At 39.5% G+C, this 17,863-nt stretch overlaps 1 protein-coding gene across 7 annotated transcripts in view; it reads right to left on the bottom strand.

Moving 5' to 3' along the window:
- Anks1b (ankyrin repeat and sterile alpha motif domain containing 1B) overlaps positions 1-17,863 on the bottom strand; it is an 896,366-nt gene that overhangs the window by 547,495 nt on the left and 331,008 nt on the right. The gene's annotated exons all lie outside the window — the stretch shown is intronic.

Here is a 17,863-nt window from a genome sequence, read left to right as displayed (position 1 = left end):
TCTCATGTCACATTGGGAGCATTGCATAATTATACTACCAATGGGAGCACTGCATAATTATACTACCAATAATCCTGCCTGGCCCTTTGGAGAAAACATTTAGCAACCCAACCTCAAACTATTTCAGACATGCACAGCTTTAGTGTGCAATACAACCACAGCTACGTTAAACACTCACCTCTTAGTCTACGTGGTTTCAGTCTTAGGGACTATGTAAGCAACTGCCAATTGGTAGAAGTGAGCTATCTCTATCCTTAGTGCTCAGACAATATATTTGCAATCCAAAGGAAGGTCACACAACTCTCATTGGGCTTTATGAAAAGTTAAAGCAAACAAACGCCCTTCATGCTAGATGAAGGGGCTCCTGGGAAATTCTGTCAGATCAACAGCCTTTACTTTAACTATCCCAGAATGCAATGGCTGAGGGAGAAAGAAAGATTCACACAAGATTACACCCAGAAGAAATCTAGGGACACATGAATAGTGCCTTAAATGCAGAGTACTGAAGTTGCTGTATTGGAAAGAATATTTCTAAGAAAACTGAAATTACAGCAATGAGAATAAACAATAGAAACTGTAGTGATAATAAACATTGTCTTACATTTTTATATGAGTCTGTTCTAATTTTTAAATAGCTTTATTGAGCAATATGTTTTTCTCTGCTCCCCTCTCTTCCTCTCTCCTCCCTTCTACTCTCTCCCATGTTCCCCATGTTCCCAATTTACTCAGGAGATCTTCTCATTTTCTACTTTCCATGTACATTAGATTCATATATGTCTTTATTAGGGTCTTCTTTGTTGGCTAGGTTCTCTGGGATTGGGAATTGCAGGTTGGTTTTTCTTTGCTTTATGTCTAAAAGTCACTTATGAGCGAGTAAATAATGTTTGTCTTTCTGTGTCTAGGTTACCTCACTCAATATGATGTTTTCTAGATCTATCCATTTGCATGCAAATTTTAAGATGTCATTATTTTTTCTGTTGTGTAGTACTCCACTGTATATATGTACCACATTTCCCTTATCCATTCTTCAGTTGAGGGGCATTTAGGTTGTTTCCAGGTTCTGGCTATGACAAATGATTCTGCTATGAACATAGCTGAGCACATGTCCTTGTGGTACGATTGAGCATTCTTTGGGTTATATACCAAAAAAAAATGGTATTGCTGGGTCTTGAGGAAGGTTGTTGCCTGATTTTCTGAGAAATTGCCATACTGATATCCAAAGGGGCTGTACCAGTTTTTACTCCCACCAGCAATGCAGAAGTGGTTCCTTTCCCCTACATCCTCTTGACAACCAGCATAAGCTGTCATCAGTGTTTTTGCTCATCGCCATTCTCACAGGTGTAAGGTAGAATTTCAGAGTTGTTTTGATTTGCATTTCTCTGATGGCTATGTAGAGCATTTCCGTAAGTGTCTTTTAGCCATTTTAGATTCTTCTGTTAAGAGTTCTCTGTTTATATCTTTACCCCACTTATTTGTTTTTCTCTTGTACCCCATTTTTATTGGATTATTTGTTCTTTGGTTGACCTATTTCTTGAGTTCTTTTGGAGTATTTTGGAGATCAGTCCTGTGTCCAATATGGGGTTAGTGAAGATCTTTTCCCATTCTGTAGGCTGCTGTTTTGTCTTGTTGACTGTGTCCTTTGCTTTACAGAACCCTCCCAGTTTCAGGAGTTCCCATTTATTTTTTTCTCAGTGTCTGTGCTACTGGGGTTATATTTAGGAAGTGATCTCCTGTGCCCATGCATTCAAGTGTACGTGCCACTTTCTCTTCCATTAGGCTCAGTGTGGCTGGCTTTATGTTGAGGTCTTTGATCCATTTGGACTTGAGTTTTGTACATGGTGATAGATATGAATCTATTTTCATTCTTCTACATGTTGATACCCAGGTATGCCAGAACAATTTGTTAAATATACTTTCTATTTGATATTTTTTGCTTCTTTGTCAAAAATCAGGATTTTGTAGGTATGTGGATTAATATCTGGGTCTTTGATTCGGTTCCATTGGTCTTCCTGTCTGTTTTTATGCCAATATCAGGCTGTTTTCAGTACTGTAGCTCTGTAGTAGAGTTTGAAGTCAGGGATTGTGATACCTCCAGAAGTTCCTTTACTGTACAGGATTGTTTTGGCTATGTTGGGATTTTTGCTTTTCCATATGAAGTTGAGTACTGTTCTATTTTCTTAACTATGCAAGTGGAATGCTGCCAAGCTTTTAGATGCAAGGAGGAGTTTTCACAAGCTCCATGAAATTACAGATGGAACCTGCCCAGTGTACATGTGTCAATGGAACTGTCTTCCCTGGAGCATCATCTCCATATGACATTTCTCTTCCCGAGGACCTAGCACCCATCCCTCCTGCCGTTCAAATATTTACTTACAAGATTCACAGAACAACAGCTCAGGGGCCAGATCCAGCCTGCTGATGCTCATAATGCCTAGGAGCTAAACATGGTTTCCATGGATTTTCATAGTTGAAAAAACTCACAGATGTTTTTATGGACATGTGAAAACCGTCGCAAAGCACAAGCAGCCTCACTGAATGTGGCCGTGTCTGTTCATGGGTAACCCACCCACAGCTGGTTTCTGTTAGGATAGCAGAGTGGTTGCCACGGAGACCATAGGATTCCCCCCCCCCCCAAAAAAAAACCTATATTGTCTTATTTTATTTTACTTTTTGTTCATTTACAAAGAAAGTTGGTGGCCCAGGCACAACGGTTACTGAAAGAATGTCTCTGAGCAGCTGAAACAGGAAACACCAGAGGGGCTGAGGAGATGCAGGACTGGCTCGTAGCATTGCTGGAACCAACACAATACGAGAATGTGGACGCCTCGTTCCCAAAGCACATGAACAAGAACCCTGCCCCACTCCCGCACCCCAAAACCCACCATTTCCATGGTCTCTCACTACAGGGTATTTTTATTTGTTATCCATGTTTTGGTTCCTAAAGCATGGGGCTTCTCACAGGATGGTGGTTAAACCCTTCCTGGCAGTCATTAGGGTAGGTGGATGTATCAGGCTTAGGAGGACATTGGTTGAGAATCCCACCCTAAAGGTTGATGCCACAGAAGGCAGGATAATAGGTGAGTGACTCAAAGCCAAAGCAGAAGCTCTGTTGCTCCAAAGACCTCACTGGCACAACGGTCAGACATGAAGACATGCTTTAGAGCAAAAGGCGCTATATCCAAGCACAGGGCACACCTGTAAGTAGGGCCCAGTGGGATTCACCTGGTACAAAGCAAAGAAGCCAGACTCTTCTCAGACAAGAAATGCCCAAATGATATTATGAGGAATATTCTATTGCCAGGGTGAGGGTGATATATATGTGTTATACTTACTTTGAATTATCTTCTCCAGTCAGAACCCATATAGAAATATTGTGGAACATAAAGATGTAGGTGGAATATATTCTGATACAACATTAGGAAGTGCATGCATTATGGTAGAGCACATGCACGGGATCCACTTAGGATTGAAATAAAAAAGAACTCCTGGAAAACTTAAAGGAAACGGGCAACTTTCTGGATAAATATCACTTACCAATATTAGATCACTATCAGATGAGCAACAGACCTGTAACTGCTAAAGAAGTACAGTCATCAAAAGTCTTCCAATCAAAAAAAAAAGACCAAGACCAGATGGTTTCAGCGCAGAATTTTACAAGATTTTCAAAGAAGAATTAATGCCAATACTCCTCAAATTGTTCCACACAATAGAAACAGAAGGAACATTGTCAAACTATTTTTATGAGGCTACAATTACCCTGATACCCAAACCATAGAAAGACATCACTAAAAAACAGAATTACAGACCAAACTTACTCATGAACATTGATGTAAAAATACTCAATAAAATACTGGCAAATCAAATCCAAAAACATATTAGAACCATCATCCACCACGATCAAGTCAGCTTCATCCCAGAGATGCAGGGATGGTTCAACACATGAAAATCTGTCAACGTAATCCACCATATAAACAAGCTGAAAAATAAAAACCACCCAATCATCGCATCAGATGCTGAAAAAAATCTTCAACAAAATACAACATCCCTTCACGATAAAGGCCTTGGAGAGAGCAGGGATACAAGGAATATACTTAAACATAATAAAGGCAATATACAGCAAGCTAATATCAAACTAAATGGAGATAAACTCACAGCGATCCCACTGAAATCAGGAACAAGACAAGTTTTCCACTCTCTCCATATCTTAAGGTTCTAGCTAGAGTAGTAAGACAACAAAAGGAGATCAAGGGGGTACAATTCAGTAAAGAAGAAGTCAAACTCTCACTATTTGTTGATGATATTTTATATAAGCGACCCCAAAAGTTCTATCAAGGAACTTCTACTACTCATAAACACTTTTAGTAATGCAGCACGATACAATATTAACTGAAAAAAAAATCAGCAGCCCTCCTTTACACAGATGATGGAAGGGCTGAGAAAGAAATCAGAGAATAGACACCCTTCACAATAGCCACGCATAGCATAAAATATCTCGAAGTAATCCTAACCAAACAAGTGGAAGACTTGAATGACAAGAACTTTAAATCTTTGAGGAAAAAAACTGAAGAAGACACCAGAAAGTGGAAAGATCTCTGAGGCTCTTGGTTGGGTATGTAGAATTAACACAGTAAAAATGGCAATCTTATCAAAAAGCAATCAACAGATTCAATGCAATACCCATCAAAAGCCCAGAAAAATTCTTCACAGACCTCAAAAGAATAGTATTCAACTTCATATGGAAAAGCAAAAACTCCAGGATAGCCCAAACATTCCTGTACAATAAAAGAACTTCTGGAGGCATCACAATCTCTGATTTCAAACTCTGCTACAGAGCTACAGTACTGAAAACAGCCTGGAATTGACATAAAAACAGACAGGAGGGCCAATGGAACTAAATTGAAGACCCAGATATTAATCCACTCATAAGTGTTTTTTAAACATATAGCAAAGGAAACCAGCCTACAAATTACAATTCCAGAGAACCTAGACAACAATGAACACCCTAAGAGAGACATACTCAGATCTAATCTACATGGGTAGTAGAAAAAGACAAGATCTCCTGAGTAAATTGGGAGCATGGGGAAGGGTTGAAGGGGAAGAGAGAGGCAGGGAAGGGAGCAGAGAAAAATGTAGAGCTCAATAAAATCAACAAAATAAAGGAGTTTGAGCCTTTGGGCTTTAAAATGTATCAAAAAAAAAAAAAGAAAGAAAAAAAAGAAAAGAAAGAACTCCTTACTAGGTAATATGATTCTTCCAAACTTTCCTGAAGCTTCCATTTTATGTTTCCTTTATTCTTTTCAAATCACTTAAACCAGTGGGCATTTGAAAAAGCCTCTTACTTAAATTTAAGTTGATTTCCAACCACTCGAAATTGCCTAATTCAATTAGAAGGGGTTTCAGACGCTGTCCTAACCAAATGTCAAGCTGATCTAGAGGGACACACTGGTGTCAGGGCAGAGATGTGGCACTAGCAAAAGTCGATGGCAATATTAAATAAACCAGCCAGGCGAAACTGAGATGCAGAATGAGTTCTCCGGAAAGACTGCAGACTATCAGAACACTAGCTGTGAGACTAATGGGACCCCGTGAAGACGACACACTTTCTAGACACCTCCCCACAGGCTCCATGTCTCAATGCAATGAGGTGTTTTCATATGTACTTTTTTTAAGTTATATGGTAAAAATGAACAGCCACAGTATTTGCTTTGAGGGCCTTATTCAGCCTTGGCATATTCTGAGTATACAGTATTTGGAAAGTGGAATTTAATTACAAATATCTTCCCCAAATAACAGCCTGTTGTACCAGTATCCTGACTTCTGCACTAATTTGAAATGGCCATTTATCATATAATACATTTCTGGATGTAGATTGGGTTTGTGTGCTGGGGTCCTTGGTCTTTATTCCTATGCTAACAGGGCACTCCCCAATGATGGCTTTATGTCTTACTTCTACAGCCCTTTATAAATGGCTATGCTGAGCCTTCTTGTGTTTAGTCTGGGAGCATTGAGAAGCTTCATTTACTCTACTTCTATCGGTTCATTCAGCAGACAAACATTAGCCCTCGGCTATGTGCCAAGCCCTGCTCTAAGCTCTGGAGAAAAGTCAGAAGACCTAAAAGAAAAGAAACCAATTTCAGGCGTTTTAAAGACAAAATTTGCTTTGCCTTAAACTTTTAAATGCCATCAAGTAATTTTTAATAGTCTGTTCTTACAAATGCTGCCAAGGGTGTGAAAAAAGGAACTCCTATACACTGTTGAGGTAGGAAAGAATGTAGCCACCATGGAAATCAGTATGGAGGGCCCATTTAAATACATACCCAAAGGAACGAAGTCAGTATAGACCAGCAATACTGGAATACCTATGTTTATTGAGACACAAACAACTAACAAGTGGTGAAGTTATGGCTTGATCTCAGGTGTGCATTCACAGATGCACATATAAAGAAAATATGGCACAAATATACAGCGTCTTCTGCAGGCTTAAAGAAGAGCAAAAGAATGTAATCTCCAGGATAATGAGTAACACAGAGAAAATCAATGAAGTACCTCCCCTCAGAAGGACAAATGCCACGTATTTTCTTTCCTATGCGGAATCTAGCTGTCTGTAATTATGTCTGCCTAGCATAATTGCCACCAGAGGCTTCATCCCACAGCTGATGGGAGCAGGTGCAGAGATCCACAGCCACACATTCGGCAGAGCTTGGGGAGAAGGTGCGGAAGGGTTGTCGGAGCCGGAGAGTTCAAGACACCACAAGGACACAGCCCACAGAATTAATTAGCCAGGGCTCATAGGGGCTCACAGAGTCTCAGTCGACAACCAGGAAGCCCGCATGGGTCTGACCTAGGTCCTCTGCATGCATGTTATGGTTGTGTGACTGGGTGCTCCTGTGGGACTCCTAATGGTAGGACCAGGGCTGTCTCTGACTCTTCTGTCTGCTTCTGAGACCCTTTGCTTCCTACTGGGTTGCCTCACCCAGCCTTAATATGAGGGACTGTGCCCAGTTTTATTATGACTTAACATAGCATGCTTGCTTGATAACCCTGAGAGGCCTGCCCTTTTCTGAAGGGAAAGGAGTGGATCTGGGGAGATGGAGGTGGGTGGGAGTGCCTGGGAGGAGAGGAGGGAGCAGTAACCATGGTAAATATAAGAAATTAATTTAAAAAATTAACCCTAGTTGTGGGGTGGGGATCTAGGTGTCTGTCATTCTTCAGGTGGCTCTATTTGATCACCAGGGTGTGGCGCCACAACCCCTCCTTAGGAGCTTCAGAGGCTCCTTGAGCACCAGGGAAGTCACCATTACTGTTGGACAAACCGTGAAACCCATTGCTCCATACACAAGGTGCTAATGTTCTCAGCTGCCCTGACCACTTCTAGCTGGCTTGATAACCATGCCCTCAAGATTTCCTTCAGGGCTCTAAGAATATCAAACTCATTTACGACTCCTATGATGTCCTCCCTCCTGTTGGACTGTGGATTTCTGCCTTTGGTTTTGTCTAAATCTAACAATATTGGTTTTTGCTACTATCCCATAATAACACTGCAATTTTCAGCACTTCTGTAGATTTATTCTTAGTTTTATTTTACTAAGTTAATTGCATGTAAGGAAAAGGAAATGACTGATCCACTCATCTTAGTATTCTCGGTGAATTCTTTCTCTTTCTTCCTCCCACCCACTTCCTGCCTCCGTCTCCACCAGGGATCAAAAGTGGGCCTCACACGGGCGTAGCAAGCCCTCTATCTCTAAACTGTATTCCCAGCCCTGTCCTGAGAGTTCTGAGAACAGCAGAGAAAAGGGACTTGAAGAAGATCAAAAATGTCTTTGTTAGAGATGCACAAAAACTAAAAACATCATCTACTGTCTTTGTTTTAAAAAAGATAGAACTTTTCCCCATGAGATGTAGGGTGTATGTTTGTGTGTGTGTGTGTGTGTGTGTGTGTGTGTGTGTGTGTGTGTATTGTATTACAATGACTAAAACTTGTCCTAATAATGTAGAATTCTAGTACTCAGGTTTGTAAAATACAATTCTTCTACTTTCCTGATCATGGTCAAACATACATCTAAATTTCCACCCAGGGGTTGAAATAGATGTAAGTAAATGTCATGTACTTAGGAGTGGATGTTCTATGCACTTGAGATTTGTTTTCTTTTACAGATTGTAACGTTGGTATTATAAGTATATATAACACAGGCATGGTAGAACACCCTTTACTCCAAACTCCAAAGGCAGACATAGGTGGATCTCTGTAAGTATCGGGACAGCCAGAGTTACGTAATGGGCAGTGGAATGTGTCAAAAGAAAGGAAAGAAAGAGGGAGGGAGGGAATCACGAAAGGAAGGAAGAAGGAAAATAAAAACAATTTAGCTCTTATTCTATTGACTTCAGATGCAGGTATGGTTTTAGAGTCAGCAAGAGGGCATGCCCAAATTAAAACAGGTGTATGGAATTAAAATGAGTGATCCTCCCATCCTGACTCTAGGACATAATTATTACATAGATTAAAAAGGAAGTAAATATAAAATTACAAGTAAGGCTAGGAGCTTACTATTTCTCGAGCCTCAACTGTGCATCAATGGGACATTCTCCTCTTCACTGTAAGAAGAGCATTAACTGAAAACATTGGCTTTGCTTTAAAGGGTGTTGAAAGACAAGTAGGTAGAAAGTGGAGACAAATAATTCAACTTTTATAGATTGTATCCTTTTTAGAACTTAAGTTAATGAATGCATATTAATCTAGGTCCTCTAAAGGAACAGAACCGATAGAATGAAAAGTGTGTGTGTGTGTTTTATGTGTGCGTGCACACGCGCGTATATGAGTGTGAGTGTGAAAATGGGAATTTATTAGAGTGGTTTACAAGCTATAGTCTGGTAGGTAGTCCACCACGGCTGCCTCCTGTTGGAAAGTCCAAGTAGCCAGTAGTTGCTCAGTCATGAGGCTTGAATCTTTGCAGGTCAACCTGGTGCTAGAGTCCAGGGTGATCCCTGGGCTGCTGCTGGTTTTTGGTCTATGCTGGAATCTAGTCACAGAACAAGATAAATAAACTTGCCAACAAGAGGGAGGACAAACAGACAGAAAATAATGTTTCCATCTTCCATGTCCTTTTATGTGGGCGGCCGAGAAGGAGTGGCCCAGATTTAGGCTGAGTCTTCCTGCTTCAAAGAATCTGATGAAGAAAACCCCTCACAAAGGTGCCAGAAGCCTGGGTTTAGTTGATTCCAGATATAGGCAAGCTGACAACCAGGTTAGCTGTCACAGTATGTGAGTGTGTGCTAATGTGTGTGCAGGGGGGCACATGCACAAATATGGTTGTATATGTGTCATAGTATGCATGTGGAGGTCAAGAAACCACCTCAGCTGTGGGCCCTCACCTTCTGCCTGATTTGGCACAGGGTCTTTCTTGGTAGCTACCATGTAGGCCAGGTTGCCCACAAGCCCCCAGGGATTCTCCTGTCTTCACTTGTCATTTCCTGAGCTCCAGGACTATAGACACTTACACTGCACGTCTGACTTCTACATGGGCTCAGAAAACTGAACTTTGGTCTTCAATCTTGTACAGCAAGTGATTTCACGAATAAGCCATGTCCTCGGCCCTTATAGATTGAATTCCTGTAGTCACTAGATATAGAATTAAGAGTAGGAAGGAAAAAAATCTTATTCAATTCCAGTTTTAATCTCTTTTATTTCTTATATTTTTGCATAGAGATACTTAGCTATGGATTAGCACATCTTCTTATATTTTATTAAAAGAGACAGATTATAAGACTACTAAGCCTATCCCCTTATATTTAGCATATATAAGCATGAGTGGAAAGTTTTAAGAACAAAAAATATGTGATATATGTTTCTTTTTATGAACTTGCACTGATATATATAAAAGATTAAGTTTTAGACTTCAGTTTCAGTCAGTAAAAATATTAAGTAGCTACGGAGTCTACGTAGACAATGAGGAACAAGAAGACATTTTAAGGAGTTTACCTCCTAGAAGAAGCTCTACCCACATGAAAACGCACAAAGCTATAATGCAAACATTATTTTAATTATTTTAAATGTTCACACATTAATATTTCAGAGATGTTCATGCCAAATTCATTGTCCTAAGTTAAAGATAAATATGGCCAGCTTTATTTCCCAGTTTGTTTTTAAAAATAAATTTTGAAATGATTTGGTTCATTTTAAGAACAGCAGGAAGGTAATTATGCAACTGATTATAGAAGATATGTTCTGAGCAGCCAAAATAGGAAGTACATATTACTGTGTGGGTGAAGGAACTTTTACACATAAATGTGCACAGTACTTTATAAAAAATTAACAGCTTAACGTTTAAATTAAGATGTATATTTTTGAAGAACTGTACATTCAGATGTAATTCTAATAAGTAATTAGAAAGGAGCTCTTGTGACCTTTTCCTGGTTTCCCTAGTGGTAGCATCTTACCAAAATCTTGCCTATCACAACTGGGATCAAGAAACAACAGCTTTCTGTCTTCCCCAGGGTTCCTTTGGTGCCTTTTATAGCGACACTCATTTCCCTCCTGCCTCACCTCCTCCTCAGCTCCAGGAAACACAAATCTGTTCTATAATCCTGAGATGCATCATGTCAAGAATGTTACATAAATAGTCCCATCCAGTGTGTAGCCTGTGCAAATAGGCTCTTCTCAGCTGAGACCACTCCCAGCTCCTGCGTCTCCATAGCCTCTGCCTTCATTTGCCGGGTAACATCAGGGCTATAAATGACGAACTCTTCACAACCATGTGGTGACTGGCTTGTCCCAGGTCCAGCTGTTGGTTAACGATGTCACTCCACGTTTTATGTGCAGGTTTTGGCGTTAGAATGTTTTCATTCAGCCTGTCTAAGCTCCCAAGGGTACACATTCTGGATTGTAGGGTAGTTTCATGTTTTAAGAAATATCAAACTTTTGGTTCTTTTGTTCTGTTTTGTTTTTCAGAATGATGTTGCTATTTTATCTTCCTGGCATCAACATGGGAGTGCCTCTGTGGTCTTGCTAGCATTTTACTGGCTGTGATGGTGTCTCACTAAAGCTTTGGTCTGCTTTGCCCTAATGAATAATGACATCGGGCATCTCGTGGGCTTCTCATCTGTATACACACTTCAGTCAATTGGGGGGCATATTACAGTTTTGCTTTCTCTTGAGGGTTCTTTATAGATTCTAGACATTGGTCTTTTCCAGATGAGCAGTCTGTCTTTTAGTCTCCGTAACAGCATTTGCTCCAGGGCAAGAGGTTTTCATTCTGACGAAGCTTATGGATCAATACTTCTTCCTATGGGCCACGCCTTTAGTGTTCACTACAACTCTCTGCTAGATTTAGATCTTAAAGTTTAGATGGTCTATATTTTCCAAAAAAAACCAAGCTTCTTCATCAGCTTGAGTTATTTTCACATAAACTGCAAGATTTAAGTCAAGCTTTGTATTGTCCAGTTATCCATGCTCTGGATACTTACTCTTGGATACATTTGAGCCTTTGGAATTGAACATATCAGAAGAGCTATTTGGAGTTTCCAGTTTATTCCACTGATCAACACAAAGTCTTTTCACTAATAATTCATTAATATCTTAAGTAATGTGGCTATGAAATAATCCTAGCACTGGGGGACTTATTTCACCTATGCCTGCTTTTGAAACCCTTTTTCCTCCTATTGGGTTGCCTTGCCCAGTCTTGACCTCAAGGTTTGTGCCTAGCATTATCATAACTTGTTTTCCTATTGTGGTGGTTTGAATAGGAATGACCCCTATAGACTCATGGACTTGGGCCTATAGGGAGTGGCACTATGAGGAGGTGTGGCCTTGTTGGAGGAAGTATGTCACTGTAGGGGCAGGCTTTGAGGTATCAGATGCTTAATCTCTGCCCAGGGTGGCACACAGTCTCCTTCTGCTGCAGCCTGCAGATCAAGATGTAGAACTCTCAGCTACCTATCCAGCACCATGTCTGCCTGCATGTGGCCATGTTTCCTGCCATGATGATAATGGACTGAACCTCTGAAACGGTAAGCCAGCCCCAATTAAATGTATTCCTTCATAAGAGTTGCTGTGGTCACGGTGTCTCTTTGCAGCAATAGAAACCCTAAGACAGTCATGTTTGATATTCCTGGGAGCCCTGCTCTTCTCTGAATGGGAGAGGAGGAGGGGAGGATCTCAGGGAGGGGGAAGGTAGGGAGAGGAGGGACTAGGTGGATGGGAGGAGGAGAAATGATAAATGCTTAAGAGAAGAATTTAAACAGACAAACCAAAGACATTTTATCTCTCTAAACTACCCTTCCGAAATGAGATGGGAAATAAAAGGTTTTCCAGACACGCAAAAGCTATGTGAGTTTATCATTTCTATACAGAAATTAGTAATGGGAATTTATTATGCTGTATCAAAAGCCTCTAATTAAAGACACAACACACATGAAAGTGAAAATTCAAATTGTATAAGTAATACAGAGCCATGCTAGTCTAGACTACATGCTAAATTGTAGACAAACAGCCGTATTTAATGGAATTTTATCGATGGTATAAAGACGTATCTCTTGAAACAAATATGGCTAAAAACTAATTTTTAGGGAGTGAAGACTACAAAGCTGTAGCAGTCTTGACACTAAAACCACAGAGCATAAAAGCATTGCATCTACCATACAACAACAGATTTGTGCCTAATACTTAGCTTTAGTTTATGTCCGATTTTGATGCATTATTGTAACTGTAAATAACATTGTATTTTCTAGATTTCTGTGTCCACTCGTTCATTACTACTAAATAGAGATATCATTTGTTTTATAACTATATTTGGCATCCTATAATTTTGTGGAAATCATCTATTTATTTGTTTACCCCGGGATTATTTATAGTGACCATACCACTAAAGATGACAACTATCCTTCACTCAGCTGTCATTAGCTGCCACTGGCACTCCACAGAGAGGTGGGTCTCATAAGACCCTCTTCCACCTCAGGGGGCATGTTGACATATGTTGACATATGTTGACGTGCCCATGTGAAGCTCTTGTGCAGGCAGCCACAGGTTTTTATACATTTTCTTAGAATTTTCCAAACAGACAATTAAGTCGTGTGCAAATGATCATGGCTTTATCACTTCCCTTTAAAAATAAAATATTGTTATTAATTCTTTGAGCATTAAACTCTTTCTTTTAATCTTTGTGCATGTATTTCCCTCTTTTCCTTCATTCCAGAAGCTAGATTTTACAGTGGTATGTTGAATACCAGTGGGGAGGGAAAAGATGCTCGCTCTACTCCTGATCGGGGAAGAAACACATTCAGGTTTTCACTGTGATGAACAATGCTGACTGAAGTGTTTCTTTAACATGTGTGCTCTTTGTCACTCCGAGTGACATCCTATTCTTTAGAGAGTTTTAGAAACTTGAATGTACATTTAATTTCAACTGTTTTGTTTCAATTAATATGGTTTTATGGATTTTCTTCATTATTAATCTTCAATATCAAATATAGTTATATAAATATAAATTTGATGAATTCTGATTTTTTATTCTTTGTTCAATTTTTCCTCTATTGTCATGAGGGATACCACTCCTGCACTAGTGTAGTAAGTATTACTACGTACATGTGTGAGTGTGCACATATACACATACACCATTTTGAAAAAGAAAGGGGGATTACTAACTTCATAAACTCTACTCAGAAACTTTTTTTATTTCTAAGAAAAGACTGCTTAAAATTGTTGTTAATGCTCTGTAGCCCGATTAATAAAAACCCACAGACATATATTGGGGTTCAATCTGAAGGTCAGAAAAGCAAAACAGCCAGCCACTGGCTCTTACCTGTATTTCAGTCTGAAATGGCGATCCTGCCTCCAGGAATCTCAGAATGAGAATGTGTCTGAGAGCTGTCTCTTCCCATTTTATATTCCACTCTAGGCCTGAGATTAAAGGTGTGCACCACTACCGTTTGGTTTCTATGGCAATCTAGTGTGGCTACTGGGATTAAAGGTGTGTGTCCCCACAGCCTGCTCTGTAAGGCTGATCAGGGCAGCTGTTTTACTAGAGTCATTGTACCCTGTTTTCCTGTAATTACTTAAAATGTCTTTCTATGTAATACAAATAACCAGACTTTCTTATGAATAAGAAAATGATAGTTTAAGAGAATGTTTTCCCCATGGTATTTATGTATCAATCGCCAGGAAGGCTATCACTAAAGACTATAGTAATAGGAGAAAGTAAAACCTTAAGCCAGGAACAAGCAACAATTCTAAGCACTTCTGAGTGCTTAGCTGAGAAGGCATGACTTATAAGTACTTTTTCTGGATAACTGCGATAGCATGAATTATAGGAACTTCTCCGGGTAATCGAGATGACATGAAGTTTATACTATTTACATATTACATCCCTTGAGATAAACCATAGTCAGTGCCATAACATGTGTTGCCATAGGATGATAGATTGTTAAATGAATATAATATTGAAATTAATTGTGGCTAATGACTTCAATTTTTTTCTGCTAAACTTTTCCCAAAAATACTTAGCAAAATACCTACCAAGTCTTTTATTCTCTCCCCGAACCATGCTTCTTGAAGAAAAAAAAATACTCAAAACACATGTCGTAAAGATATAAAGTGAATTCAAGAAAATGATTCATAAAGTAATCAATTTCTAAACAATCAAAACTTTGCAAGACTAATACACATAGCTTTGTGTGAATTTCTCTAAAGGAAAAAATCTTATTAAACTTTAAAATAACCTCTAGCTCTAAAATCTGTTTCTTTACTTTTGCATCAATGAAAAAATAGAACACATATCTAATTCATTTTTGTATAATTAATTCAAATGACATGAATTTTCTTTTCTGTAAATTCCTCTCGTATTAAGCTGATCTAATCATATTTGGAGCACAGTAAAATTAGGTTCAAATCTTAAAGTTTGATAATTACAGTTGAGTGTTTGTATAGCTGCAATGGAGGTCATAGATACCTTTTCTCAAGTAGTCACTGTCTAACTGGGTTAACACAAAGGAAGCACTAGGTTTATGTCAAATTTAGAAAAAGGAAGTGTTCGTTTTCTTTGTTGTAAGATCTATCATGGGCAGAAACTAACTGAGAGATCCACATTTGTTAAAACAATACATTCCTCTTTTGAAAGAGGAACAGCAGAACTGCTTCCATCCATGAAGATTAAGGTCATCGATGCACTGTAATCCCAGATGGGAAGGAATAAAGGGAGAATCACTGGGGTTAGGAGGAAAAAAGAAGATAAAATTATTTTATCAAAGTTTGATCATTGCAGCAACTGTTTCAAGAAGAAACCCGCAGTGAGGATTTGTCTGGACAAGGTGTCACAGGTTCTGGAGACTGTCTACAGCCCTGCCTCTCATCTGGGGACGTGAGGGCTCAGGGTGTAAGACACCAGAAGTGGGGGACAAAGAGAAGAATAATTTGTTAACCTCTATTACATGAACAAATTAATTTTAAAGAACTGCTTGATATTTTCATTCTATCTTGCATTTAAGAACTTTGCTGAGAAAATAGTGCTCCAGTGAAAATATTTTAAAGTTTATTTCCAGTTTTTCTGAGCGTTTTATTGGTGCAGGGGACGAATTACTAGACGTAAAAGTGGTAGACATCTCTTCTACAATCATTCCATGCCTCGCCCTGTCATGCATTTACTAAGCACAGCACATACGCTCATTTAAAAAAGCTTTAAGCACTCTGTGGGTTAAGCGCTACTTCAGGGAACATTTCTTTGATATTCAGGACTGGTAAGCATTTCTCCGCTCATGTATTGGATATTTATCTTTTCCGTTCTGATCTTGGCCTCTTTCCTTCCATTGCCATGTTAGTGTTTACCAGGCTCTTATGAAACCTTTTATGTAGTAAGCATTGGTTATTTAACAGTTTATTTATTATAAATACCTCTACCTCATTTTCAGTTTATTTCTATTTTAATTGGTATTTTTGATGCTTTATAACATTTACTTTATTGTAGTCGAGGCTCTTTGATTTTCCTCTGGGCTCATGCTCACAGTTTTTGTGTTAGGTAAATATCTCTGAGATTCAATTTGCAATACTGACAGCCTGAGGCGCCATCTTTTCATACTTCTCATTATTTGATAGAGAAACGACTGTTGAACTCATCACTCGCAACTGTTGTGACAGGAGAGAGAGTGTGCGCAAGGATGAGAAGATAAGAAAATACCTCTCAGGGCTGTTATTAATCACTGTCAATATTTTGTAATAGAGCATTGTCTAATATCTGTTTTTATAATTTGATTTATTTTAAATAGTCCTTTCTCCACATATTTTTACTAAATTATCATCATAATTTATTATTTTATGTATAACTGCAGTTATGGGGGTTTACAAATATTTGTGTTACATTTTAGTGAAATTCAACAGAGAATAGGAGACTTAATGTTTCTCATATTTAAGAAATATATGAAGGACTAATAATCTAATTTAAAATAATAACATGGTTTGGCGTTTGACTCAGCTTAATTTAGTGTTTAGGGCTATCGGTCTCATATAACTCTTATCTTCAGTGTGCATGTAAATTTTTCACGTATGTGCATGTGGTGTGGTGTGTATGTGTGTGGTGTCTGTGTATGTGTGTGTATGTGTGTGTGGTGTGTGTACGTGTATGGTATGTGTGTGGTGTGTGTGCTTGTGTGTGTGTATTGGTGGGTGTGTGTGGTATAGGTGGTGTGTGTGTGGTGTGTGTATTGTGTGTGTATGTGTGTGGTGTGTGTGGTGTGTGTACTTGTGTGTGTGGTATAGGTGGTGTGTGTTGTGTGCGTATTTGTGTGTTGTGTGTATGGGTGGTGTGTGCATGTCGTGATAGTGTGTATGTGTGTGTGTGTGGTGTGTGTATGTATGTGTGTGTGTGGTGTGTGTGGTGTGTGTGGTGTGTGGTGTGTGTGTATGTGTGTGTGTGGTGTGTGTGTATGTCGTGATATGTGTGTATGTATGTGTGTGTGGTGTGTGTGTGTGTGTGTATGTGTGTGGTGTGTGTGTGTGTGTGGTATAGGTGGTGTGTGCATGTCGTGATATGTGTGTATGTATGTGTGTGTGGTGTATGTGTGTATGTGTGTGTGTATGGTGTGTGTGGTGTGTGTGTGTGTGGTGTGTGTATGTGTGTGTGTGTGTGGTGTGTGTGTGTGTGTATGGGTGGTGTGTGCATGTCGTGATATGTGTGTATGTATGTGTGTGTGGTGTGTGTGTGTGTGTGTGGTGTGTGTGTGTATGGGTGGTGTGTGCATGTCATGATATGTGTGTGTATGTGTGTGTGGTGTGTGTATGTGTGTGTGGTGTGTGTATGTGTGTATGTGTGTGTATGTGTGTGTATGTGTGTGTGGTGTGTGTGTATGTGTGTGGTGTGTGTGTGTGTATGTGTGTGTGGTGTGTGTGGCGTGTGTGTATGTGTGTGTGGTGTGTGTATGTGTGTATGTGTGTGTGGCATGTGTGTATGTGTGTGTGGTGTGTGTATGTGTGTATGTGTGTGTGTATGTGTGTGTGGTGTGTGTGTGTGTGCGCGTGTGTGTATGTGTGTATGTGTGTGTGTATGTGTGTTTGTATGTGTATGTGTGTATGTGTGTGGTGTGTGTATGTGTGTATGTGTGTGTGTATGTGGTGTATGTGTGTGTGTATGTGTGTGTGGTGTGTGTGTGTGTGTGTGTGGTGTGTGACTGTGTGTCTGTGTGTGTGGTGTGTGTATGTCTGTATGTATGTGTGTGTGTATGTGTGTGTATGTGTATGTGTGTGTGTGTGTGTGGTGTGTGTGTGGTGTGTGTGTATGTATGTCTGTATGTGTGTATGTGTGTGTGGTGTTGTGTGTATGTATGTATGTATGTGTGTATGTGTGTGTGGTGTGTGTGTATGTATGTATGTGTGTGTGTATGTGTG

This window comes from Arvicola amphibius, chromosome 17 (assembly GCF_903992535.2).
Source record: "Arvicola amphibius chromosome 17, mArvAmp1.2, whole genome shotgun sequence".
In the NCBI taxonomy this organism is placed as follows: domain Eukaryota; kingdom Metazoa; phylum Chordata; class Mammalia; order Rodentia; family Cricetidae; genus Arvicola; species Arvicola amphibius.
Note: the sequence above shows the minus strand (reverse complement) of the source record. Positions and strands in the feature narration are given on the sequence as shown.